Source organism: Alosa sapidissima, chromosome 2 (genome assembly GCF_018492685.1).
Source record: "Alosa sapidissima isolate fAloSap1 chromosome 2, fAloSap1.pri, whole genome shotgun sequence".
Classification (NCBI taxonomy): Eukaryota; Metazoa; Chordata; class Actinopteri; order Clupeiformes; family Clupeidae; genus Alosa; species Alosa sapidissima.
This window is the reverse complement of record NC_055958.1, coordinates 14657720-14669675: the sequence shown is the minus strand read 5'-3', so window position 1 is coordinate 14669675 and position 11956 is coordinate 14657720. Positions and strand designations below refer to the sequence as shown.

General features: G+C 40.4%; 1 long non-coding RNA gene across 1 annotated transcript; it reads right to left on the bottom strand.

Moving 5' to 3' along the window:
• Nucleotides 1-7199: 7199 nt before the first annotated feature.
• Nucleotides 7200-10538, bottom strand: LOC121695813. Its single transcript, XR_006026170.1, has 2 exons — nucleotides 10242-10538; nucleotides 7200-7313 (listed from the first exon to the last, which is right to left on the bottom strand). It is a non-coding gene; the product is annotated as an uncharacterized LOC121695813 (long non-coding RNA).
• Nucleotides 10539-11956: the final 1418 nt, after the last annotated feature.

Sequence of the window (11956 nt, the reverse complement as noted above, 5' to 3'; positions counted from 1 at the left end):
AACATGCGAAGAAAGAAAAAAAAAAGAAACAGTGTTTATGTCGCGATTTCCGATAGGCCCAGGCCTAGAGAAAAGACAGCTATGGTAACCTGTTAGGATTTGCTTTGCCTACACTGCTGTTTGGTTGTCCCAAACTTTGAGACGATCCATACTCGCATTAACTGAATCTTATCAACCCGAACTGCGATGTGCCAAACAGAGTGACAGGATGCAATGCCTAATAATCTCACTGCCTTCGGCATAACTGCTACAGTGCGCCTAGGCCTACTGTTAAACACCTGAAAAATATTAAGCTGCTGTTTTCTTTTCATGACGAGCACTAGGCCTACGCTTAAATGATATATACTGAATGGAACGTTTCACCAATCATCATCTTCTAATGTATCCTTATGTTGAGATGTCCATTCTCATTGCCCTAGGCTATCATTTGTGCGTGAAGCATGTTTCAATTAAGACAATACACAAGCTATTTTTTAATGTTGTAATATTGAATGATTTCATGAATAAATTGTACGCACAGAGCGTACAGGATTACGGCTGGCGGCGCCACTGACCAAGGCCACAGTAGCCTGTGAACCTCTGATTTTCAAAGGGGAATCACGACGAACGCAATGGGCAATTTCCCTTCCAAATGACTTTTTATTGTCTGAAGACATCTATCGCAAGAATCTAACATTCTAACAGCAACAGCAAAGCAAATGCAAGCTAACTAAACACTCTAAAAACTACTGGGTTGGAAACGACCCAAATTGGGTTGTTTCTAACCCAAGTGCTGAGTCACTATGGGACAGCAAACATGTTGGGTTAGAATGACCCAGCAAGATGGGTTGGTAATTTAACCCAACTTGTGGGTAGCTTAATCAACCCAGATATTGGGTTATTCTGACAGGGATATTTGGGTTACAGTGACCCAGAAAATGGGCATGTCCTTTTGACCCAATAATGGTTTACATTAACCTCTTTAGTTGGGTTCATTTGACCCATCAATTTTGTTGAATTATGTTATGCTCTTTTTTTAGCTTGTGGGTTATAAACATACAAGCCAATTAAAGAAGCAAACAAGTTCAAAGAATATAATACTGACCATTTTGAACAAATGACTCACTTAGTACTTAATCATCATTACTCACGTAGTACATCTATCACTAGGCTACTAATTTTTACATGTTTCTTTCCAGGAGCCAAAACATTACACATTTACTCTCTACTAATATAATAAGATGTAATGAAGAGAATCTTGAATCTTCAATCTTAAATTTATTTAAAATGTATCAAAGGTTAAAAACCAGGAAAAACCAGTCATCATACAAGAACAAATAGATAAAAATAAAAAAACAGAATAAATAGATTAAATAAACAGAAAAATAATAAAACAGAGCGAACATTTAAACTGAACCATAAACCCAGGGACCCGGTTCAGTTTCAGCACAGTCCTTCCAAGTCTTTCTCTCTCAGTCGCTTTCTTATTGAATCCAAACACGCAAAAACTAAACTTTTTTAGCCTCCAAAGTGGCCATGACAAATACCATGAAGGGAGTTGGGGCTTTTGTACCCAATTCATAGATGGCACATTTGGAGCAACTCTTAAATAGAGGAACATGGGTGGGGAAAATTAACATCAAAAACCAAAAGCATGGAGGAGACTACTCTTCCAGGGCTTTTCCGACCAAAATCACAAATGCCTGGGACACTGTCTTCATCTCCGAGGCAAAAGTGGCCAGAGGTCTGAGGGGGCCATGACGGGGGTCCTGTCGGTAATAGCCATCATAGGTAGTGCCATCAGGACAGACCGACTTTGCCATGGACGGTTGGTGGAGCCCACTACACAATCAAACAGACACATGAAAAGAGGTGATACACTAAACAGTTACAGACACAAATACATGCACACATATCATAACGCTATATGTGATTATACTTGTGCTTTTTTTGTATGTGTGCAGGGCCGGTCCTACAATACGCTATTCTGGGTCGGGGAGCAACATCACGCACAAGGTGTCATTTGTAATTTTTAAATAATGTTCTGGGCCCCCCTCCAGACTGGGCCCGGTGCAGTTGCTCACGTTGCTACCCCTCCAGAACCGGCCCTGTATGTGTGTGTGTGTGTGTGTGTCTACCTGGTGAGTGAACTCTTTTGCAGGCTGGGAACTTCTTCCATATGGAAGTGGCACACATTTGAATATTCGACAATGCACTCAGCGTTCTCAGGGCAGCAGTCCTCACAACACAATGCCTGCAAACAGAGGGAGACTACAATTAATAAGTTGCAAAACACACAGAACATAAAAAGACCATCACTGAAGCACTACTACACTCACGCATCTTAAATGAACACATAGTTTGGTGCAAGTCAGGTACATCAAACAAGGGGCAAATATTAAATACAACTCTCATCTTTGTCTGTAACATTAGAAGTAGAAGCTAAGTTAATGCTAGCTTGCATGTGGCCACTTTAAATAACCGTTAACTTACTTGCGCCTGATATTTTATTCAAACTAAAACGACATTCACAATGACATCTCACACAGATGTATTGTTGGATATGATATTAACTACCATTCCGGATATTCAACATAAAGGTTAAGTTAGCTATTGAAAAAGTTAACATTAACTCAGTCAACGCAGAGCCCGGAAGTTTTCCGAGAGTGGCAGTTCTCCCAGAGAATGTCTAATAAGGGGAGAACTGCCACTCTTGGAAAACTTCCGGTTTCTGAACTGGTTGCAGTTCCTTCTGTGGTTCCACATGAGGGCGCTCGTCCACGAGTGCAGAATGCATGGAGGTCTATGGAGCTGTACCCCTCAAAATCCACTTTTCTCGGGATATAATTTTTTTTCAAGTAATTTGAGTATTGTATTCGAAAGGCGAGGCAAAGAAAATACACTTGGTTGAGTATTATATTTTTTAAAGTGACTTAATTGTTCTTAAAAGCCTTTCAAATGTGTCAATGACGTCATTCATTAGCACAATGCTAGCGTGTTATGTGCAACAACGACCCAGCCTGTAAGAAATCAAAAGGACATAAGTACTCGTTCATTCAACTTTTGACCTATAACCCATGTTGAAGTTATACAAACTACAATCAAATCTGAGATTTGTCAACGACAATCAGGTGAAAGAGACAATTTTAGCCGTCTAGCTCCATTGACTCTCATTCATTCTGCACTCATGGCGATCGCCCCCAGTGGAACTCTGGTGGAACTGCATCCAAAATTCGGTACTATGGGACTCTCCGTAGACGGGCTCTGGTTCTCCCCTTATTAGACATTCTCTGGTCAACGTTAGCAATTCTTAGCTCGCTAACTTTAGCTCATTGCTAGCTAGTATTAACATGACTAACGGTTTTGGTTGACATTACATTATGAAACCAATATATTTATAATAAATTCGCGTTTTCAATTGGCATACAGACATACTGTAATTCTTACCTTGGATATGATGATGGCAGAGTTTGTACAGCTCACACAAGCAGAAAAGTGATGGTTGAAGTCACTGGTGGATGGTTGGAGTTGAAAGTTAGTTTCGCCCCACAATGCTGTGCGGTTCAAGTCCAATTCAAATTGCTGTCAGAGGGTTAAAGCGGAGCAAACGGTCAACAACTTGTTGAAAGTGTCTTTTTATTAGCAAAAAATTTACCAAATGAAAGCTAGACAAAGCCAAAACTATTTCTTTACAACTAGACACAGTTGCACACACATGCTCATTCCTTAGAATGGTATTTAACTCTCAAAGAATTTGTTCAGTTCACAATTTTCAGTAGGCCTATAGGCTACAAAAGAAAGGTGACTTAATGTGCATGACATTTTTATTTTTCTGTCTTGAGATGATGACCTTAAAATGTTCAGTGAGTTAACCGATTACTTAGGCTACTGGTAGTTAAGTGACCCAGACAGTGGGTAGAATACCATGTATCTGTTGGAGATTGAGTTCCAAACCACCAACCCTGTGGCTGGGTTATAGAAAATAACCCAGCATGGGCTAAAATAACCCAATAAATGGTCAAACTGCCACAACCCAGTAATTGGGTGCAGAAATAACCTAGCATTTTTTAGAGTGAAGTGCAGTCGGTTCTCCCGCCATGGTTTTTGAAATCACACACCTGCTGTATCTGAAGCCCCACGCACGCATAATAAGGCCTACGACTATCACTCTACACAATTTAATTTACTAGCTGATCCTGCCTCCTGGCTCCCTAAAATGCCGCATCATGTGAACAGATCAGCAGGCCGGCAAATTTTTATCTCGCTTTCAGACACAAAAAGACGGCAAAAAGACATCTCCTCTTCCCGCAAATTTAGCGGGATCTCTGTATGAAAAGGCCTACTGATACTCACAGGGCAAGGTGTGACATCGCTATTTTATACCACTAACAATGCTCAAAATATAATTACACTTCTGTGGTAGCGTGGTAAGGGTTTCTATACTGTAGACAAACCGAAGTATTATAAGCTTTAAAAATTTTTATAAAGAAAAAAAGAGATTATAACAGGACCTGTGTCTGTAGGGAGAAAATTCCATGGCTTCCTGGCATTGGCGTAGCACAAGATCCTGGGCCCCTGCATAGGCAGTCCTGATGGGCCCCATGTTCCTCAACCCAGGTAAAATAAAATATATTCCAGACTTTCCAAGGACCGATCTGGCTGAATCTTTCAATACAAACATGACTTACGTTTAGCCAGATCTGCACAGAGCCGTTCGATCGAATGTGCCTGCAGATTTGACACTACCGGACCAGGAAGCATAGGCGTGCATAAATAGACACTAGGTGGTGCTAAAGCACTAGGAAGTTTGTCCTTTATCAACGAAAATGCCCTTTTGAAACTTGTTTTTTTTTTTTTTTAATTATTAATATTATTAAGATTTTACTGAGGTCGGTTTTGAAATGATCTTTGGAAAACCTGAGCCATTAAAAATGACTGAAACAATGCCCTGAAATGAGCCACATCCTTTTTGTCACGTGAACTCGCGCGGTCGCGCGCAGGGCACGCCAGATGCGCAGCACCATAGCAGTTCAGTAAGCGTCTTCAGATAGCAGGCATGGTCGCTGACTATGAAGGTATATTGGGTGCAAAAGTGGCGAGCACATTTGACTGCAGATTTTGCATGTGCACACTAAAGTCATAAATGTGTAAAAGTAAAGTTGAAGTTGTACATATTTTTTTATATCTTGTTAACACAAAATAGGGGCTACGGGTTCACAAATCCTTTTTACAGGTACACAAATCCTATCCTGTGAGTCACAACTTTCAAGAGTCATGAACTCGACACTTTTGCTCCAATCGTTGCAGCGCAGTTGGTGCGAAACACATTTGCACATCCGTGTTTCATAATCTGAGAACATACGCAACATTCGTGCGTAAATGTGAACTAATGCATCCGAAGTTGTGCATCTGTGAAATAATTTCTCATTAATAATATTCTACAGATTGCTTTGATTTTCTTGCACGACTACAAGTCAATTGATACAAGTGCTCGAATCTGCTTCTACGAGTGATGATACTTTTGCTCCTGGCTAGGTGATATAATAGGAGTAAAAAGATTTGTATGTGTGCACGTCGAGTGAATCGATTGAGAAAACAAGGCGGCCGGATCTGGATCCTGCTCAGACTACCATTGTCTGCTCATAAAGTAAGTAACCTCAGCATGTTTCCTTATCAATGAAGGACACACGATTTATAGTTTTTCTTTGCACAAAGCGAGGAAAAAATATTTGTTGCGGTGTGCGGTGTTAAGTTTTACGACCTTATTATTCATAATGTCTGCACAGCAAACAATTGCTAACTTGCCTAGAACTATCCAATAGTCTTCGTGCAAGATACAAGTCAGCTGTTCGAAAATTGCGATTGTGTCAGATTGTGTGTCCTAACGATTTTGGACAGGCAGTGTTATATTTCTGTACTTCTAAACTAGTTATTTATCTAGCGATAGTTAGCTAGCTTGATCTGGCACTTAGGGTTGCCACCTGTCCAGGATTTTCCTGATTGTCCAGGATTTTCATGGTCTGTCCAGGAAAATAAAAATCCTGGACACTGAATGTCCCGGATTTTTGTACATGATTCGCAAAATGTGTATTTCAGTTTAATTGAAGCGTGCCTACATCCATAAACGTATGCACAGCCTTATTGGCTCTACAAAAATGACGTAGCATAATATGGGTGGTGGTGGTGGGGGCATGCACCGTGGAGGTTCATTAGAAATGGTAAGGTGGAGATGGAGAGTGTGTGGGACAAGGAGAGACAGAGAAAGGAAAGTTTATTCCACATAAGCAAAAAAGCAGAACCTAATGATGTATTCCCCCTTTTTTCTCAATACTGCCCCCAGGTGTCCACAACTAAAAACTGTTGAAAATATAACAAAATAATAAAGGTCTGCTATTAAATAAAGCAATTAACTAAACAAATAACTAGAAATTGTCATTCTTACAATTTCTAGCTATACAATTGTCGCTTAGTATGATGGTTTTTAACTTGGGTTAGATGTGCGAAAGGCGCCGTTGCTTACAAACAAAAAGGTTGATTGGATGGTCAAAATGTCCAGGATTTTTGTCAGACACAGGTGGCAACCCTACTGGCACTGGAGGATTTAGCAAGCAGGTAAGCTAAGCTAAACATATCTGTCATGATAATGTAAACCAACAAACAAGATAACTTTCTTCATATTATTATCATGTTACTTACCTTATGAGCAGGCAATGGTAGTCTGAGCGTGATCCAGGATCCAGATCCGGCCGCCTTGTTTTCTCGATCGATTCGCTCGACGTGCACACAAATCTTTTTGCTCCTATACACTCTAAAAAACATTGGGTTAAAAACAACCCAATTTCAACCCACCCACTGGGTAAATAGTGGTCGAGCCCAGCACTGAGTTATATTAGCCCCGAAAATTGGGTTGTTCGGTCAACCCAATGAGTTGGGTTGATAGTCTAACCCAAACATTGGGTTATCGTAACAAAACTGTTAGGTTAAACCTACATAATTGTTGGGTAGGCTATCTTATACAACCCAGGATTTATATTATTTTCACTGTCATTTCTGGGTTATGCTGACCTAATTTATGGGTTATTCTAAGTATCTTATTTTTCTCCTTAATCCAATCACTATTAATTGATAATAATTCAAATAAATGTTTGCAAATCATTAATGTTACAATATAATGTTTTAAAATCCATCCAATGGGCAACAATAGCCATGCAATGAAATAAAACAGTTCGACATTTATTTATTTGGCAGTTTATTTTTTGAACAGATAGCTAGAAAAAGCTTGTGATACTTCCATGAAGGCAGGCAGATTCCACCGTCTGTTTTGGGCATCACCCCTGTGAATCAAAGAAAAAAAAAGAGTGCATTAATCACTGTTATTTACAGAACTTTATATCAAGATTTTCATGAACCATTATCATTGAATGATGTTGACAAACATTAAAAATCCACCAGGAGACAAAATATTAGCGCAACACACTCGGAAACCATGACCACCTATAGAGTTGTTATAATAACTTGTAGCTTCTAGTTCTAGATGCTAACGTTACCGGGTAAAGCCTAAAGTATGGTCCCGCGTCTGCGTCACGCGGCACTGGTGAGCGCGTGACGAGAATTGCGTCATTTTTACAGCATGCGTCGCGTCTTTGAGTCGACCGAAATTTAAGACCGCGCGTCAAAGTGACGCGTAGACTGCGCATGTGTGAAACGGAACTGCTGTAAACACTCCCCTCCAGTAGGTGGACCACATAGAAGAACAACACTTAAACGTAGAAACAAACCTAGACAGAAGAAGACTTGTTTGGTTACCATAACGACGATGGAACAGAGCGCCTGTCCTCAGCTTGCCTGGCTTTGAGTTACGTGAGACACCACGACATGGAGTCAACTTCGACCGATGTAAAGCCACAATCCACAGATACATTCTTTAACATTATATTTAACGGTAACTTTACCATCTATGGTGTAGAACCCAAAGTATTTAAAGACACCACATTTTCGATGAGTTGGGGACGTAATTATCTGTCTGCTGGCCATTCTGTGCGTTACCTTTGATTGTCGAAACAGGGTGGCTGCATGGGCTCATTGTGGCTACTGGCTATTATATTGGCTTGATTTGGTCATGAGCCCTGGATCATATAGCACTGAATGAGATGGTAAACAATAAAATAAAACTAATCATAGACAGTGACAGCCTTACTCCCTGCATAGAGAGCTGACATGACTTCGGATTAAATGCATCTTTTAAAAATGAGCGTATGCTGAAATCAAATCGCGAAACCCAGAGCCAATTAAAGGTATCTATCTACAACGCTCAGGCGAAACCCAAACACTTGCTGATCGAGATGCATTCTCGCCTGTTCCGTATATAATGCGTTATCAATAGTGATTATAATAATAAAGGGAATGTAGCCTACCTCTCCCAGGGGCAATCATTATCACCTAGCCTACTCCTGAACAATGCTGAACTCAAATCTCGAAACTCGCCTGTCAACACCGGGAAATGCGCTACACAGCACTAAAAACCGAATAGTTTATTTATAGTTCGACTACGGATATTTCACGTCATGTTCGAATAAAAGTGACAGCCCTACTCCCTGCATAGAGAGCTGACATGACTTCGGATTAAATGCATCTTTTAAAAATGAGCGTATGCTGAAATCAAATCGCGAAACCCAGAGCCATATAAAGGTATCTATCTACAACGCTCAGGCGAAACCCAGTAACACTTGCTGATCGAGATGCATTCTCGCCTGTTCCATATATAATGCGTTATCAATAGTGATTATAATAATAAAGGGAATGTAGCCTACCTCTCCCAGGTGCAATCATTATCACCTAGCCTACTCCTGAACAATGCTGAACTCAATCTCGAAACTCGCCTGTCAACACCGGATAATGTTATCATAATAATAATTGAAGGAATAATCTAGGCTACCTCTCGCTCTAAATACACCCATTATCACAGTGAGACATACATTATGAACACAAATAGTTACTTCAAAACTTTTATTGACACGTCATATTTACAGGTTTTTGGTTCATACTTTTTGGTATGAGGCAGGTGTGAAGACTCAATACAAATTTAATTGAGGACATCTGTACGCACAACTCTTTCTTACCATGACACTGCTGCTTGTGTTCAGAAAAATGTCTTTACTTTGTATCGCACCAATATTGCTGCCCTCGCAGCACCGAATCACTTAGCTACAGGCTAAGTAGCCTAATAAGCAAGTAGGCTAAGCTAGTCTCTCTGCTATACCAACAGGTGTGCTGTGTGTGTTCTGGTGGATGATAAATGGAGCGATGCGATGGGCCAGCTTATCAAACTTCCCAGCAGACAGGCGAACGTACTCGTGGTGCTTTTTCCTTCATCAGCTCTTCCTTCGTTTAGTGCTCGCACATCCCAAGTTCTTCTTTTCTTCAGGCGTTTCAGGCTTCTTTGGTGGTTGTGTCCTACTTTCAGGCTCGACGTACCGCCCCCAGTTGGTGGGACAGAGTATCACAGTTAATCCGTAGTGCGCAGGCGCTAACCTTAACAATTTAACGCGCATTCAGGACAGCAGAAATTGGAGTATGCTTCACGTCCACGGCAAAAATGACGCACGTCTTGGACACGCGCAAATGTGACGCAGGACCATGCCAGAGCCTTAACGTTAGCTAAATGACTGTCTGATGTTACAACCAGAGCCCGTCTTCTCTGCTACAACCAAAAACACCCAAAAACGTTAAGTTACATGGCTATAATATGAAGCTACCCTGAATGAATTAATAAGATGTTGTTTGCCATTATTATTACCGTACGTGTGGCTTGTGAAGAGACTAACATTACTTCAACTGTGTTGGCTTATATTAGCTGACAAACGTTAGCTGCAACCATAGTCTAGGCTACAACCACCACGAAGCATATTTAATTAGCATTGATGCTAGCTATATGGTCTGCTAATGTTAACCAGCTTGGTATGCTCATTTTAGTTCGTTGTAAAAGTTCGTTTTGTCTCTGTCAGCAGTTCATACCCAGTGAACAAAGAACTATGTTTTTATGAGTCTGTCTTTGTGTATATTTAACATGAACAGTAATTGTAAGTTAATGTTAGCTAACGTTAGTTAGCATGAATGACACAATTGTTAACCTGTTTGAGGCTGAACGAAATTGGCAGGCAGAATATCCATTCATATCATGAAGGGTAGCTTCTACATCTCTGGGTGGACTTTTAAAATCCGTCTGGATAAAACATTTTTTAAAAAAAGTTAAAGATACATACCTTACGAAATCGCCTGATTTCCATTGCATGCCGACAGCTGGTGGACTGGACGGTTGGAAGAATAACGATGTTTTTTCGAACTCTCAAATAACTATGCAGCTGTGTTAAAGTCACCCAGGTGCTGGGTAGTGTACTCCACGTCAGGTGGGAGAGAGGAGGGGCGCTGTCCTAAACTATCAACCCAACAAGCTGGGTTACAGAAAATAACCCAACATGAGTAAAAACAACCCCACAAAATGCCCTGACAGCCTCAACCCAGCGTTTGGGTTGAGAAAATAACCCAGTATTTTTTAGAGTGTAGGGAGGGAAAGTGAAAACCAGCGCCCCAAGTGGTTGCGTTCCTATCGAAGAGCAGCTCCAATGTTAAGTCCCATAGACCTATTTAAAAAAAAAATATTGTGAAGCCAAATCAGCGATGTTATCCACCAAAAATATTTTTCAGTGTCTATACAGTAATAATATTCTAAATGTGAAAATGTCAGACCCTATTTTGCCTTATTTAAGAAAATAGAAATTGCTCCTTTTGTTTCATAAACGAACTACAAAAGAAGTCACGTGACTTTACCCTTCAACATTTCTCACGGTAGCATGGTTTGTTTAATAGCCTGGTTAGCATTGACACTTAACACTTACAGCTAGCTCTTCATGTGAGTAGAAGCACAACACCAGTTATCCTGACATAAAGGTTATCACCACGCGGTTTAAATCACGTTCTGTTATTACAAAAATATGTTAAGCCAGTTAAGCAAATTGCGTATTGATCAGTTAGAGATTAAGCGCCCAAACATGTGACGTCACATGCAGCTGTAGTTCCTTATCACCGTGTTACGACAAAAAATCAAAACAATTCAACTGATCCTAAAAATAAGATATGACCACTTGAAGCAATAGAGGTGACCCCAGTGCCTAACATATGGAAGGCATTAAATTAAGATCCCAATGTGCACCTAGATATATTTTTTCTAAAAAAAAAATCCCATCCACTCCGCTAAACTCTAGGAACGCAACCACTAGATGGCGATGAGATTACTTTCCCTCCCTATTATATCACCTAGCCAGGAGCAAAAGTATCGTCACTCGTAGAAGCAGATTCGAGCACTTGTATCAATTGACTTGTAGTCGTGCAAGAAAATCAAAGCGATCTGTAGAATTTTATTAATGAGAAATTATTTCACAGATGCACAACTTCGGATGCATTAGTTCACATTTGGGTTTACAAATGCACGAATGTTGTGCATGTTCTCAGATTATGAAACACGGATGTGCAAATGTGTTTCGCACCAATTGCGCTGCAACGATTGGAGCAAAAGTGTCGAGTGCATGACTCTTGAAAGTTGTGACTCACAGGAAAGGATTTGTGAACCCGTAGCCCCTATTTTGTGTTAACAAGATATAAAAAATATGTACAACTTCAACTTTACTGTTACACATTTATGACTTTAGTGTGCACATGCAAAATCTGCAGTTAAATGTGCTCGCCACTTTTGCACCCAATATACCTTCATATCTGACAGGCTGCTTCTCCCGTGCCCCATCAGCCAGGTAACATACAGATCAAGCAAAATCTTACAGTTTGCCCTCGAAGCCCAACATAATTTTGTTGTGCAGTAAAATGTCTCATTCAGCACCAAACAAGCATTTTTGCCGACTGGTCACGTGATAAACTAGTTAGATAAAGCTAGATAAAGTTTTACGCATAGCCCAAATCAATGACA